Genomic DNA, 16,708 nt, shown 5'->3' with positions numbered 1-16,708 from the left:
GACGCCGGGTACCAGCTGCACATAGATATGGCCGGTTGGCAGGGGTGTTGACACTTCGGGAGTTCACCCCGGTAGCCACGGTCGTTGCTCTGGCTTCATTCGTTCCGTCGAGTGCCAAACAAAGATACTGCACAAGAAATTTCGCGCTAGCAATCTCGCATGAGGTGTCACTGAAAACCAATTCTCCAAGCGTCTTCGAAGGGACAAAGTTCTGCAGACTTTCCGCGCGCGCGCAGCATTTTTTTTTTTTTTTTCTCCCCTCGCCGGTAGCAACCGCCGTTTGGGTGCCCTGCCGCCGCCCGACGCGGGCTGTCATCTTCAAATATGGCGGTTCCGTGCAGACGCACATGTGCTTCAGCAGCGTGAAAACGTGCGGATTTCTTCGGTCCGGAAAAGTGAGTGCGTGTTTTCGACATTTTTGCGAAGAGCAGCACCGTCTGCGCGAACGGCGGGTCTGATTGTCACGCGCTAACGAACTAATGGTGGTTTTACGAACCGTCGGCGTCGCACGCCCGAGCTCCGGTGTGTGCCCGCCCTTTGTCAGTTTTGTGGGAGCGTCGTTCGCCAATATGGCGTTCGCCGGCTCTGTGCCGTAGGACTTAGACCGGCCGTGTTTTTGCCATGCTTTTCGCTCACGTTCATAGCGGTGGTGATGTAACTTTGGCAACACCCACCGTCATTTGCGGCGGCGTCGGGCAGCATCGCGAACCTCGCACCCGCGGGAATATATTTGACGGCGCGCGGCGTCTGACAACAGTCTCTCTCCACTGCATTTCCCTTGCCGCTTGCTGTTCGTATGGCGTCACTGACGAGCTTGTTTCATTTCCAGGACTGCGGTTGTTGACATTTGGCACGGTTCGCGAACTAATCCCGCGCGTCCGTAGCGCGGACGGAGAGACCGCGGCACCATTGTTTGCCGGCCACTGAGTCCGTACGTGCGTAGTTGTTTTCCAGATGTTGACCAAAGGCTTCCGAGACAACTTTTCGTTCGTCTAGACATTTCCGACGCTGCTGTTCCATTTTAGGTCGCGTGCTTTGTTTGCTGCTTCTCACGATCTTACAGACGCTACTTTACTTAGCCTAGGGTCAGTGGCCGGATAGGCTTGCAGTTAAGGTATTTGTTTCAGCGCCCGTCGCAAAGCTTCGGACATGATCGAACAATAATTTTCGCACTTTGGTCGCTATAGAGGCCGGTATTTCCTGCCTACTCAATGGACACAGTGTTCATTGCCACGGAATTGTGTGGGGGCAAACCGTCCACACTATTCATGCGCGACATCTCCACCGGGTACAGGCCTGAGCAAGCTTGTCAGAGCGCCTCGAGTGGTGCTCTGCTCAATAAACAAAGCTAAATATCAGCAGAGATGTTCTCGGTACTCATGATTTTATCGTTAGAAAATCTTAGCGGCTTCCATGGAGAGCAAGCATTGGTTCTGAAAATCTCTACTTGATGAAAAATGTCGATTTGCTTCCTTCGCAGTGGTCTGCCTGAGCGCTCTGTACGTATACATGTGCTTCGGGCGCATACTGCGATGCTCGCATTTCATTCCCGTAACTTTCGCTCACCAGGAGAATATTTTAACTGAACTCCATCGTGAATACCGGTTAATTTTTGTAACCGCTTGCATTTACACTCTCAGTTGCACGGCTTCTGTTGTAAGTTGCTGTTCAAAATGTTGAAGTCCAATATGCTCAGAGGGCGGAAATGCGGTTAATGGCGCAGGTTACGCTGTTTATATGATATGTTGAAGGTAATTGATTCTCTGAGCACAATTAGAGCCTTCGCTGTTTTCTCTGTTGAGTCACTACGAGCTCTGACTTGTATTTTTTGGAATGCTTAGCTTGTTCTTTGCTTTTAAGCAATCAGCCTTAGTGCACACTACAGTGGATTCACAGGCATGCAACAGCCACTCCTTAGCTCTCCCTATTTGTCTACATCACTGAGAGGTGCAATCTATTCTTGGCTGATTGCATAAACACAGCACTGATTGCACAAGCAATGAGCCTGGGCCATTCCTTGGCAATGCGTAAGTGTGTTGCATAACTGTCCCCACGTCATTTCCACCTCAATCTTGCATATATGTTTGCTCTTGAAGACTGTGTGGTTTTGTAACATACTGCGCAGCTGGTACCACTGGGATCTTTATCACATCATAGATGACACTTTCCATTTGTGGGCTTGCCTGCATAACCACTGATTGTCCCTTTTGAGCTCCATGTGCATTGAGAAAGAGGTTCTGTGTGTCGTCAGTGACTAAGATGCAGTTTGGGAATGGAGTGCTACTGCATGCAATTAAAAAAATGTTTTCTGTGTCAGCAACCATTTGTTCAGTCCTTTTTAGTTGTGCTTTAGTCAGTAGGAATGAGGTAATGCTCCTCCCTAACTATTTTCTAGTGCACCCGACTGTTACTTCTGATGACCCCTATGGCCTTTGAGGTGTAATCCAAAAGATAAAACCTGACAAAGGGCTACTTCACTTCGTGAATGAATTTACAAATTTATATCTGTAGCTTGGGCACCATGCAGCTGTGTCAGCACGAGATAGGCGTCATAACTGCCTTGCTTAAGGCTTTGAGATATTAATGGACAGTTTCCGAACAAAGTTCTACTTTTAGGCATATCTACACTGCTTAGTCAAAATGTTGCCTTTTCTATTGCTTTTTGCAGTATCATTGCTATAGTTGCGGAGTATATATTTTTGCTTCAAGGCTTTCAGTTATGCCAAGTGGGTGGAATTTAACGCCTACTGTTGCAGTGTGCTCACTAGGAATACAAGTTGTTGTTTGTTCCTTGTACTGTTTGTTTACCAGAAAGCAGGTTATGAGGGTGTTATATTAACTTTGGAGAGGTTAATGATGCTTTTCATATTACTACATTGAAATATGTTCTATGACTTCGTTTTAAGCTGGACTGTGCAGTTTTTTTCGAGAGCAGCATTGACTTTGACATCTAGCGTTTCTACTCCGATAGAGTGAATGCTTGAAGAAATATTGGTGTGACCTATGGTTTTAGAAGGGGGGGGGGGGGGGGGGGCTGTTTCCACAACACTAACACAAATTTCTTTATTGAATAAGTAAGAAGCAACTACGAAACGCATCTACAAGTGGACATGGCGAGGCTCGTGTGGCTTTATGTAAAGCTGTGGATTGGCTGTTAAGCCTCGACCACAACCACGACTGTAAACGAAATCAGCTCATGTATGCTTCACAATAACAAGCAGGCCAGAGGGGTCATAATTCTTGAGCTTTGAGCTTATTGTTTGGTCTGACAGACGAAGCAAGAGAAGCTTTAATTGACAACAGGCTATTTTTGTCACGGGGGAATTCAGTATGTCAGTCATTGCAGGATTTAAGTAAAACTGTACCCGACAGTAAGAAAGGTTCTGCTTTTAATGTTCTATAGCCATTTTCATGCAGCTTAATATATAGGAAATGTCGTTAGACAGCCAGAGTTTGCATCTGCAGTTAATCCTTTTCCCCTGTATTTCAGTAGTAGTAATGGCTGTTTCCCACTCAGGCAATGGATCATAGTTATCTGTGAAGCAAATTTGACATTCTGGCTATTTATATTTTATATTCCAGAGAAATGGCTGTGTATGGTTGTGTACACAAGGATGGCAGTATGTAAGAATGCAGTGTTAGTTTCACAGTATATGGTCCGGAGTTAATTTGTTCAACTATGTCTATGGTTCTTGGAGCATAAGAATTTCTATCTATATTTTCTTCGGTTAGGTCATAGTTTGTGACTTCTGGGACAAATGTTTCAATATTATCTCTTGTTTAGTGTATTCAACAATGTAAGCAAACATATTCTCGAAATTAATCTGTGTTTTTATGGCCTTCGGGCACTAATATTTTCTTCCAATCAACATGTCATGATGGGAACTAGCATTACTATATTTTAACAGTTTGGACTGCGCACAAATTCTTTTAAAAGTGCTAATGATGCTGTTAATTTTGTCTCAAACATTATGCTCAGTAGTTGCTGTTATACCCCGGTCACTCGGCACTTCTCCGAGGTCTTTACTGCAAAGGAGGCTTATTGCTCTAAAGGGGCAAAACCAAAAAGGATCAGCGGCGCAGCTAGATAGATACGATGATGATGATTGGCGCAACCCCCATTAGTGCCATCTGCCGACCGGTAAAATCACTTTAAATGTATAAAACTGTTGAACTATAGCATGGCAATATGAAATAAATAGTGCATTAGCCAGCAAATACTGCCCAACCAAAAATGAGCGCACAACAAAAATGGCAATGAAGTAAACACACTGCATAAGAAGGCAAGCAAAGCATGTGTATGTTGATGCGGCTGCTGAAAACAATTGAAGTGGTAACTCAGGAGTCCGGATTTTTGAAATTCACTGTAATGTGAAATTAACCCTTGAATAGAATTAGGCTTAAATATAACCAAAATTATATTTGCGTCAGCGTTTTTGTCTTCTCAACTCGCTCGCTGGCGCTCATGTTTGGGCTGCTCCCTTACGCAGCATAAAGGCTGCTGACGACTGCCTTTCCCGCCACTGGCCTTATTCGCAAAGGTCTCGAGACTTTGCCGTGTAGCTGTGACAGGGGTATAACATACTTGGTGCTGTGATGCAATTTAACCCGATAGCATTAAAGGCCCTGTTCTCCATAAAACCTGGTGTCGGTATTGTTGATGTCAGTGCTGCGAGCGAAAGATCGTGACCAAGACTCCTGTAGTTGGCAGGTGACATGGCCGTGCACCAACTGGTCGTCATTTTGTGTGGCTTCATGTGGCCATACAGCTCTATGTTGGCAGGTGCTCCCAACTTGGGCCTTGTCTTCAAGCTTGGAGAGTGAAACTGCAATCCAGTCATCCAGGATCCTTGAAACCGGAGTTGGACACCCTGCCCCTAGGCCACGGTGACATTTTGTACGTCTCGGTAAAAGTGGAGATCTATGTCAGGTCGTCTTTTATATAGTGTGATATCTTGTGACTGTATGCTAATTCGAATGGATGGGGTAATAAGGGCGCAAAGTTAAAGATTACTGATTGAGTGAGCAGCAAAAACATATATGCGAACGAGTGTCTGCAGGGGAGCCATTAATCCTGTGTCACTATACCCTTAAGGGCTGAGCTTAAGGACCACCAATTGTTTGGATTGTTATTCTCTTTTTGAAGAGGGCTTTATGATACGCCATCTCTGGATGCAAAGGACAGGAATATTGGGGCATGGCTAGTCATGCTGAAGGTAACATTGAGTTCTGTGTGACCTGTAGTCTTGGCCTCTTCAGCCATTTTTTCGTTCCAGTCGCAGTCTAATTTGTGCGTATTATGATTTGTAATGTTGTGTTCTTTAGCACCTCACGCTTGCGACCTGGTTGCCGATACTGCATACGCAGAAAGTTATAAACAAAAGAAACAACGACAAAAGTTCGAACCTGAATTCTAACATCTGATAAATAAGAATCTCGTTACAAGAGACATGGTTACAAGAGACACTCATCTATAAGAGACATTTGATAATGGCTTGGTTGGTTTTCCTATGTTTGCCATGTTAACAACATTGCATACAAGAGACACTCGGTTACTAAGGACAACTTTTGCAGGTCCCTAAAGTAACTTCTTCACTATTTATAAGAGACAATCCAGGTACGCTCATGCAACACAGCTGACTGGTACCAACTCGTATGTGCGGCAGTTTAGATTCCCTTAACTAAATTCTGTTCCATATCAGTGTCCTTTTTTTTGTTGCAATATGTCAGGAACTGAGAAGAAGGGCCTCCTCTTGACTGGGAAGTCAAAATGTCCTTATTGTTTCAGTCACACTTCAAAATGCCTCTGGTGTTTCACTCACACAGGAATATAATGACAGTGGCTGAATAAGGACATTCTGACTTTCCAGTCAAGAGGAGGCACTCCTTCTTGGTTCCTGGCATAGTGCAACAGGACACTTATATGGAACAGAATTTAGTTAAGGGAATCTAAACTGCCGCACATACGAGTTAGTAGGAATTCTTTGGCTACAAGAGACCTTGGTTACAAGAGACATCTTTTTCGGGTCCCTTGAGTGTCTCTTATAACGAGGTTTTACTTACATCCTTTGTCCAAGAATATTAGTAGGCTTCAAGGTATGGGCAACTTGTGCTTGCTTCAACTACGGTTCTTGGCCATTGGGAGTGTGGCGAACATTTTATTTACAACTCGTGTTGCCTCATTTTTCAGCTATGTGGCTAATGTGGTTGTCTTTTTTTCCTTTCACAATTTGGTCGCCGTTGTTTTGTAGCAACATGTATTGTTTATGGCTGTCCACAAGCAACCCAGGCCAATTCCTCCAAGACCTTTCCATGTTTGCGTGCTATCACTGCATTGAACCAGGCCAGCAGTCTTGTGTAACCACTGCATTGTGCTCCTTCATAACGTTTTGTGTGTTGCAACCTGTCAGTTGAAAAGATTATCATGACAGTGTGCATTTTATGCTTGTAATAGAAACTCCTGGCTAATCTGATGGTTAGGCTTTGAAATTTGGTTTGGTTTATAGGGTTTAGTATCTCAAAGCAACTCCACGCTATGAGGGGCACCCGTTGTTGAGGGCTCTGAAATTTCGACCACCTGGGGTTCTCTAATGCGCACTTGCATCACACAGTACACGGATGCCTTGCTTTTCACCTCCAATGAAAAGTGGCCGCCGCGGCCGGAGGTTAGTGCCCTAACCATTGAGCCACCGCGGCGGGGCAGTTTTGAGGGGGCTTGAAGTGAATTGGTAAAGGAGGAAGTCTGGGCTCTTTGGTTACTAGTAGTCACTTCTTGTAAACAAAAGTGTTAGGTGCTGACTTACTTGAGCAGCAAATGAAATTTCATAACACTACTGACTACCTTACCACTTTCCGAATAACTTGTATAATTTGCATACAATGAATCAGCCCGGAAACAAAACCTAGGAACCCCTAGTAACATCATTTTTTATTCTTGCAGATTTGCTTGGACATACTGTCATGTAGTCAGTACTAATGATGTGTGAAACTTAGATGGAACTTAGATGAGCATGTTAGCTTGCTGGCATGTCTTAATAGCATGTCCTGCATGTGCTCATTTCATGTTTAGTGCGATTCTTAAAGGGGCCCTGCATCGCTTGTATGCTGCGCTCTAGATAAATTCTTTGTCACGCAGTTACCGAATCAAAAAGAACTACAGGGATCGATGCACAAGAATGCGGGCTATTAAGGAATGAATTTTTAAAATGCAAGCAAACCGAAAATTGCCCTCGACTCAATTTTCCCGGTCTCTTGCGTTCCCATTTCACTTGCCCAATGACGACACGTGCGTGGCCAATCTAAGCAGCCTTCATGAGCATGTCACTGTAATGTCGTGAAAATGTCTTCTCGCGGTTTCTCGGTCGCTATAACACGTTTTTGCTAAATTTTATGACCTCTTTTCCATGGCTAAAACCGCGTGGGCGCCTCGCAGTAATAGAATGAGGAACAAAGATACCAGGAGCAGGCAGAGGAAGGGGACATTCCTTTGCCACCATGCATCCCCAACTACTATGCTTTTCTCGTGAGACCGCCAGGCATCCTACAATGGTGAGGTGGTTGAATTCTTTCCTGCCCGACTTTGGCTGCATAGCCACAGGTAGCTGTCCACGTGTATAGGTCGTGAAAGCAGTGAAGATCTGCACTGCAGAAAGCGGTGAAGAAGTGCAAAGTGGTAACCAGCGTCTCTGTTAGTGCTTATTGGTCAATTGTTCTGGAGTGCCTTTGTGTAAACCAAACATAGTTGAATTCATTGACTTAATACAAAATACAACAACGCGACATAACAAATTTTTCCTAATGACGCAATTTGCAGTGCATTTGCTATTTTTTCAATTGTTAAACGCGCACCTGTTGACGTCATATCCGCTGTAAAGAACCACCACTGTTTGCCGACACCGTCAGTACCATGACTTTGCTTGTCGAGCAGATTGAAATATTAAATACTGAAATATGCACGTTACAACCGGTGGCAGTAACGTCGCCATAACTCAACAATTGCAACAAGCAAGTAAAGCAATGCACTCGAGTTATGTTGCAGGACGACCCCTTCAAGCAGGATGTGTAAAATTAACTTTCTGCATTCTTTATTTGAGTAGTGCCTAGCAAACACACACACACCACGAGCTTGTCCAAAAGTAATGCATCGTAATGCTCCAAGGGTCCTTTGATACTTCCCTACTGGCTCCAGAACTTAACCTGAAGCTCTATCAGATGGCTTGGTATGGCACCTGTAGTGTTCGCACTGCATCAGTTGGAGTGCAGTCTTATTTGAAGTTTGGCTTAATTCTGTACACATGTAACGTCACTGGTCACTGAGAAATTGCAGTGATGGCCTGGTTTGCTATACGCCTCATGTAGAGGGTTCCTTAATTGTACTGCCATATCTGGGAATATGTGCCACTGACCTGACCGGGAGTGGACCAAATGTGCCACGCGTGCCGCCTTTCATTAAACATGCTATGTGGTCGTTAAAAATTACTTCCATCATCTTAAGCACCTGCAGGAAAGCAATTAGAGTGCATAGAACATGTGCTTACATTAGTCCTTATTTGAGGCTAAAACGTGGACAAGTTGGAATGTGTTCACATTGCTGAACAGCACATCAAAGGTGGGCGAAACACAGATGCAGACAAGCACTCTGTGTCTCTTTATTGTCCTATCTTTGATGCTGTTTTGAACAGTGTGAATACTCCTCATCCATGTAAAAAATAAGTGGGCAATATGTATTACCGCATTGCGTTGCACTCAATGTTCAACTTTATTATTTTATGTACGCGGGTAGTCAAAAGTTTCAGGGCCACAGGTTCTGCTTCTGGTTGGCATGTTGCCCCGCCGGGGTGGCACAGCGGTTAAGGCGCTCGACTACTGTACCCAAAGACGCGGGATCGAATCCTGGCCTCGGCGGCTGCGTTTCGATGGGGGCGAAACGGAGTGGCGTCCGTGTGCTGTGCGATGTCAGTGCACGTTAAAGAACCCCAGGTGGTCAAAATTTTGGAGTCCTCCACTACAGCGTCTCTCATAGCCTGAGTCGCTTTGGGACGTTAAACCCCGCAACCAACCAATCTGGTCGGCATGTTCTGGCACTTGAGATCCGATTAACGCTATCAATTATCTCAGAGGTTGGAATAATGCCTCTTCTACCCTCCACATATATTTTGAGATTTGGGGCGGTCATAGCTGCCTGACTACTATACTGCTCAGCATTAGACCCCGTGGCCTGGGAACTTTGGACTATCCTGGTACAACACTACAAGCGTTAGTCCCAGTGCCATATGCAAGGGTTCTCAAAAGCAAGGTGGTAGCTTGCTTCATGTCTACCTGTGGCCTACCTGTGCTGATTTTTGGGCGGTTCTGTCCCTGTGTCAAGTTTCAAGGTAAAGTTTATCACCTGTAGAAGCTGTCAAATGACCACGGTACTGTTTTAGCATTCATTCAGTTGGCTATATTTTAGTCTACCAGATGTGATGTTAGGGATCATTAAAACAGATGCAACTGCCATGCCTCACTCTAGGCTATGGCCTGGCTTTGTTGGTTCTTGGCCATGTGTACCTGGCGTTGAAATGTTTAGCGAACACTATGATAATTCTTGTGGTGATCCCGCAGTAGCCCCACAGTTGTTGCTGTCAAGCACAGGACCTGTCAACATTAGTGGCTTGTAGTCTCTTTTTTTTCTTTAGCGGGTATATACAGGGTGTGTCCTGCAAGTGAGGAGGCTGTGTGTAGAAATACGTTATTTGGCAATATCTTTAAATACTCCTAGTGGTCTGCACCCTAGTGGCTGGGGAAGCTCAGTTATGCATTGTCCGGTTAAAAATTTGCTAACAGTGGGCGACATGCATGCGACAGCCTACAGGTCGTTGTGGTATAGAATCCATGTCGTTGAGATTCAAAATTTTCTAAATGATTTTGCGAACCGCTTGTACATTTGCAAATGTTCAGTGACAATTTCGTGAACTCGCAGTTTTGCATTCTAGCTATTTTGCAATTGTGCAGCCACCTAGGTTAATTAGGTTTCACTAACGAATGCACACAGTCAACGTTAGCATCTGTAACCATTGTCGACGTGCACTTGAACCATTGTTTGTCGTGTACACCTTCACGGCCATCTGTAAATCCTTTGTGCCATTTGAACACTCGCCATCTGCACATTGCATCATTGATGTATGCTGCCTTGATCATGTCGAGCGTCTCAGTAGGTGACTTACTGAGCTTGTTGCATTGTGAAACTGCAGGTTACCCCCACCTTCCCAATTAAGTGCATATGTTGTTAGCGCAACGCCGCGACTTGTCTCCTTGCATTAAGGACAGACTCTGTGGCTGGTGCTGCACTCTACCACTACCATGTGCATATTAACATTCATTGTGCTGATTGTGTGGTCGCTGATTAGTATTGAAGGAGCATCCTTCTGATTTGCAGTATTAGCATTTAAAAATTTTGTCTGTGTGCAATCCTTGTCAATGACATCAGATCGAATCATATTGCTTTTCAGGGAGATTCCTGCAACCATAACATTGTTGACAATAGATGACACACATTGTACTGACGCCTATAGAAAGAGTCGCATTAATATTCAATCACTAAATTTGGCCTCACGGTGCGTTAAGAAAGCTTTCAAACTATGCTCCCCCTATCCCTTACCCCTCTTGTTCCATAACACCTTCTGGAACATCCAGCCTCAGTGAAACATTGTAGTAATGCAGTTCAGTTGTTTGAGTCAAATACTGATGCAATGTTCCTAACACCTTCAGGACTGCAGCAAAAACAGGCTATTCTGGTTTGTATTAAAAATAATTTTTGTTAATAAATGTAGTTTTTTTTTGCGCTATCTGGGTTCAACATGCAGCTGAATAAATGTGTTTTTACATACAAAAAATATAATAAAAGAAATATATAAATATAAAGAAATATAAAAATTGTGTAAAAGCCCTAAATCTTAATTTTTTTTTCTGAAATGTAAATAATTCAAGAAGTTGGAAGCGCTGTAGTATAGAAGTAAGAATTCACAGTAAAACGATTCCAGAATAAATAATGAACATAATGTGTTAAATGGCCTCATTTCCTAGTTGCGCAAGCTTGGAAAGGCCATCTCTAGGTTTCTGTGGTGTTTCTTTGATTGGGGCGCTTAACCGATGAGGATATAAGCGGTCATTTACGCGTGCTACGTAAATGTACACATGGGAGCAGTAAAAGGAATTCGCCGCGTAAATGCCCGCCCGTCTTGCCATTGGGCGCGAAAGCGTGTGCGTAAAGTGCCACTATTTGGTACACTACTATCGCACCACGTCTGTCATTGCTTTGCGGGTGACGCAGCCGTTCTCTGCTATTGTCTCAAATTTCCGTTGAATAGCTTCGTAGCACGAGCACTTTCACACACACGACATGAATGGGCGAAACGGCATTCAACACCTTTGCGCCATCCAGCGCTCGGCAGTGGGTAAAGAGACATACAGCCTTTATCAAAAGTTTAGAGCCCTGAGGGTTTGCTTTTAAGCCATATATTATGACTTCTTTAACATTCGTGGAAGTCCTAGCCATTAGAGAGGGGTAGGACGAAAAATATCCTTGCCTTCAGCAAGTTTGAAAACCTGAGTATGCATTACGAGCCACATAGTATGGTACAGAATTACACCACCTGGGCTCTAAACTTTTGACGAAGGGTGTACGTTGTCGGTGTAACGCAGCCGTTCAAAATAAAAAAAAAAAGGGGGGGGGGGGAGGGTTGCTATCCTCGTCTCTCCGCTGTTTTATGGAGGAACCCGAGGTACTTCCGCCTCCGTTCGCCGTAGTGGAAATACTCGCACTTTAGTATCTTATGATCAACGAAGCTCGTCCCGTGGCTGCTGTTAGACCCTGCTCTTATCTCATTTTTATTTACTTTCATAATATTCGAAGTGCTTTACATTGGTGCGTCTTGAAGATGTACTATTCGTCGAACGTTTCGGCACAACTCGCAGTGACGTGCTCAAGAAGCAGCGTACGCCACGACCCTACGCAGGCGCCGTTCAAGCGGCGCGCATTTTCGAAAAGAAAAAAAAAAAACATCTTTTTGTGTCCGCATTTTGAGTCCTCGTGATAAATGGAAAATATGCACGCGGAGAGAGAGAGAGAGAGAGAGAGAGAGAGAGAGGGTCGCGCAGCTGGTATCTTATCACTAGTTGTAAAAGTGCGACTGTAAGTTGCTGATTACCTTTGGATAACTTTAATCGATCAATAACAACTGAAACGAAAATGCGTTACTGTCCTCATTAGGCACTGACTCATCCATCGCAGTCGTCGTTGCTATTGGCCGCTTGTCTGAACGCAATGCGTTCTGCAACGCGCGCGCAGTCGGCGGGAGCGAATCGGACTGTCGAGTACACATTGAGATCTGCGACGCGCTGAGATTCACGGTGGACCGCGCAGCCCTAACATACGCGAGATGGATGGACGGGGAGGACAAGGCAGACGCACTGTCTTGGGCCTTTTCCGCGGTCCCGCCGCTGCCGACGGCCGCCGCTTTTCGAGGCCACGACCGCGTCTCGAGGAAGGGGCGTGCCCGTCTGGGTAGTTAGGTTTCGGTACGCATATACGACGGGGCCGCGGCGATGGTCTCGTCTGTCTGCGCGTAGCCGATTGTCGGCGAGGTGCTGCTGCTCGCTGTATTGGCTGCGCGCGCCGAGCTGAGGTCAGGGTCCACACCTTTTTGCGTCCGTCGACGACCCATTGACTCGTCGTCCCCGCGGCATGGGAGAGAAGAGAGCATCGCTCCTTTTTCCTCTCCCGCCGACTGGTGAATGACTCCCGGAAGTTGCGGAGTTCCTTGGCCTCTCGCCGCGAGCAACGCAGCGGCAGCTGGCCGTCCGCCGCCAAGCTCGTCACGTCGTCGGCGCGGACGCCGTGGCCAAAAGGGTTGCCGCGCGCACGCCGTCTTTCGGGCTGCGTGGGCAGTGCGCCTGCGGTCCGGCTGTGCAGTCAGAAAGCGGAAGCCGTCACGCAGTGAAGGGAACCGATGGTGGAACGCAAATAGGATTTTTGATGGGACCCTGCTGACTGGCCTTTGCGAGTTTATGCACACGTCGAAACTGCTCCCGCTTTCTGTGCCATCGTCATACGAGCCAGCGCGCGTCTAAGGCGGTGCATAGACAATAGAGAGATTTAGCACACCGTGATCCGCGATCCGCTACCGTGGACCGCCACCGCGCGTTCCATTGCGCATGCCCAGATCACTTTGATGCCGATAGATGGCGCCACATACTTGATGTCGGCACATTAACCTGGCGCATCGGAACCAATCAGCTTGAACGAGCGGTAGAGTGTCACGGTGGCGGATCGCGGATCACGGTATGCTAAATCTCTCTAATGTGCTGGCGTCCCTGCTTAGACACGTAAAATATGAATTGGTTGAATTGGTTTAGTTTGGTTTATGGTGTTTAACGTCCGAAAGCGGCTCAGGCTATGAGAGACGCAGTTGTAGAGGGCTCCAGAAATTTCGACCACCTGAGGTTAACGTGGTGCACTGACATCGCACAGCACGTGGGCGCCTTGCTATTCGCCGCCAACGAAAAGCGGCTGCTGAGGCCGAGATTCGATTCCGCATCGTTGGGCGCAGTAGTCGAGCGCCCTAACCACTGCGCCACCACGGCAGGGCTTTCGGTTCTCACATTCGCCTTCATCGCGGTTGGCTCCCACATTATCACCAGTCCATCCTCTCAACCCGGGGAATTATTATAGAAAATTGTGCGGAACGAAATGAAATAAATGAGCGCAAAACGCACGTTATGCCTGGAACACGCATTTACGACAGTGACAGCGTTCCGCAGTGCGCTTTTTGACTTTGGGCGTATCTTCACCTACTTCATTTAGAACTTTGGGAGGGAAAAACAAATCTAAAAAACAAAATAAAAAATAGTCACTGCAGGAACTGCGGTTACGCTGCTGCGACCTTTCGGTATTTTTAACTTTTTAATGCGTTTTTTTACTTTATGTTTTTATTTACCACTACAGTTAATTAGTTATTAGACATTAATTACCTCCATCAGTTATCTTTGTTTTTATTGTTATTATCATCATTTAATCACTAACAACTGTATTCCAAGTTGTGAGTGACATCAAAATTCCGGTTATGAATGCTGACGTTACCAGGTGATGTCACATCCGGCAACACATTTTGATTAGACTTTACGGACAACAACATAGCCTACTAATGCGCTCTCGCATTAGTAATTGGTTTAGACGAAAGAAAAGCGCAGTATCTGTCACACTTTCTTTTTCTCTCTGGACACCCGAACAGCACCGTTACGAGAAAGGAGTCCGAGCTAAAAGTAGTGTTACCGTGGACACCTGCACTTAAACTGTAAATTGGTTTCAGGGAAGTAAAGGCGCAACATCTGGCGACACATTTGATAGTTCTGGGAAAACAACATAGCCTTCTAGTGCTGTCGCATTAATAATTAAGAGGGCGCTCAAGCTCCTCCTCAAGGATATGTCTGGCCCTGATGGGGCAGGGACAGGTGGTTTCACCGCCGCTTGCGGCGAGGGCTAACCCGCCACTGAATTTTTATGTTGTAGGCCGTCATTGCACCCGCCACCGCTTCGGTGGTGGTGGACGACGGCTGTTGTTGCGGCGCGCGTCTTTCTCTCCCTCTTTTTTTCTTCTTTCTTGTCTATTTTCTCTTCTGTCCGCACGAGGCAGCGGAGGTGGCTCAGCTACAGAGCGAGTAGCAGGCCCGTGCATTTTCTTTTCTTTCTTCCTACAGCCACAATAACAACAACGCCAGTGTGGTCCCCTCATTTTACACTCAATAGCATACAGTCGTAAGATGCCACCTTACATGGAAGACCACTCGACATATAACACAAAGCTTGCTCCCAGGCTGTGTGCATCGCGTGTCTAGCTCGGTAGTTGTGCGGCTCGCAACCCAAGGTTCACGGGTTCTAATCGCCTAAAATTTTGAGATTTTTAAGCAGTAGCGTACACAGCTCGTCACGCCGAAACGCCTCCACCGCTGCCGGGCAGAAAACGGTGTGTGTGCGTTGCCGGCAAGAACGTGTGGGCGCGTGTATGGAGGTGGGGGGGGGGGGGGGGGGGGTCGTGTGGACGTGTACGGGTGGATCGTTTTGTTTATGAAATTCCTGTTTTGTGTCTTTATAGCGTTATTTTCTGGCTGGAACACCAACGCTGGTGTCCACCGGCGGCAAAAAAGGGACTGGCAAACAATATGATCATCATTACGCCAGCCCACCTGGCGGGGCGGAGGGTAGCGCTAAACGCCAGCGCTATGGTAAAACGGTCTGGTAAGGGCATTTTCACCGCCATCCATCTAGGCGACCTCTCCGACAGAGGGTGAATACGAGTCGTCACAACGGAGCCGGTTTGAGGATTAGAGCCCGAAGAGAGGACATCCTGCGTTCCGCCTCCATCGAAACGCAGTCGCTGCGGTTCGAACCCGGGTACTCTGGTTCATTCGCCGAGCGCCGTAACCACTCGAACACCGCGGCGGGTTCTAATCTGGAAATTCAAGTTCATCGAATCCAAGTTATGTCAGCGCACGTTAAAGATCCCCAGGTGGTCGAAATTACTCCGTAGCCCTCCACTACAGCCCCCCCCCCCCCTATCCACTCTCTCTATCCACTTTCGCTCCCGCCTTCATCCCTTCCCTTACGGCGCGGTTCAGGTGTCCACAGAGCAAGTGTGACAGATACTGCGCCTTTCCCTTCCTATGAACCAACCAACCAACCAACCAACCAAAAGCAAGGCGCCCGTGTGCTGTGCGATGTCAGTGCACGTTAAAGAACCCCAGGTGGTCGAAATTTCCGGAGTCCTCCACTACGGCGTCTCTCATAGCCCGAGTTGCTTTGGGACGTTAAACCCCACAAACCAAACCATTATTATTATTATTATTATTATTATTATTATTATTATTATTATTATTATTATTATTATTATTATTATTTTTGTTTTTTTTTGCCATGCAGAGACCTCTACCCTCTTATCGCTCCGTATACTTATTGTTCGACTGCTCGACAATTTTCTTTAGTAATAGCCCAAACCGCATATACGTCGCATGCCAAAATCATAGGCATGACTGTAGCTGGTGGTAGCTGACGTGACCGGGCTCTTATTGGTCGTAGGTTTGTGCGACGTCACGTGACTGACGATTTGGCAGGAGCTGCTAGCCTGGGCGGGGCGCTTTCGGGTGAGAGGCTTAGGAGAGTCGAACCGCCCAGGACCCTTGTTTGCATTCCGAATCGGACATGCCACGCATAGGCCACAAAGGCACATTGACGACCCCTTGCCACTGCGCGTGCGCGGCGGGCATCCGGTTAACCGGTGTACGTCTACCTCTAAAGAAAATCGCACCCTTTCTGTGTCATAACTCACACTCTCCGGAAAGGGTGTATTGAGGCACTGATGCACCCTTTTGGTGGGTGCAGCTAGCAGCACCGCACCCAATAAAATGGTGCATCGGTAACAGTATACACCCTTCTTTTTGAGCCTGCTAGAGGGTGCGAATTACAATCGCGCAATTCACATTTAAGATGGCTTTTTGTTACAGTGCGCGCTCGTACGTCACCGGTATGCTTACTCTCTTATACCTATGTCGGGTGGTCTTTTTCACATAACGTGGTAGCTTACGACTGAATACCAGTGAGTATGTGTGAGGGAACAGATTCACAAATTAAGGGATTAGTGAACACGCGAGTTGCAAAGTGCATTATGCGAACGAG

The 16,708-nt window shown here is 46.5% G+C and overlaps 1 protein-coding gene across 2 annotated transcripts in view; it reads left to right on the top strand.

The window, feature by feature from the left end:
• The first annotated feature begins 239 nt into the window (after nucleotides 1–239).
• The window catches only part of LOC146191398 (protein brain tumor-like), a 105,803-nt gene continuing 89,334 nt past the window's right edge, over nucleotides 240–16,708 (top strand). Inside the window, exons 1-2 of one of the 2 annotated variants that reach the window (XM_084601950.1) lie at nucleotides 289–395; nucleotides 4,770–4,897. The gene's annotated coding sequence lies outside the window, so the exon portion shown is untranslated. Of the gene's footprint in view, nucleotides 396–4,769; nucleotides 4,898–16,708 lie in introns of both variants that reach the window. The other variant, XM_084601952.1, reaches the window with a different exon arrangement.

Source organism: Amblyomma maculatum, chromosome 4, assembly GCF_055883805.1.
Source record: "Amblyomma maculatum isolate TAMU_Amacu chromosome 4, ASM5588380v1, whole genome shotgun sequence".
Lineage (NCBI taxonomy): Eukaryota > Metazoa > Arthropoda > Arachnida > Ixodida > Ixodidae > Amblyomma > Amblyomma maculatum.
The sequence above is the reverse complement of the archived record's forward strand: the minus strand, read 5'-3'. Positions and strand labels throughout refer to the sequence as shown.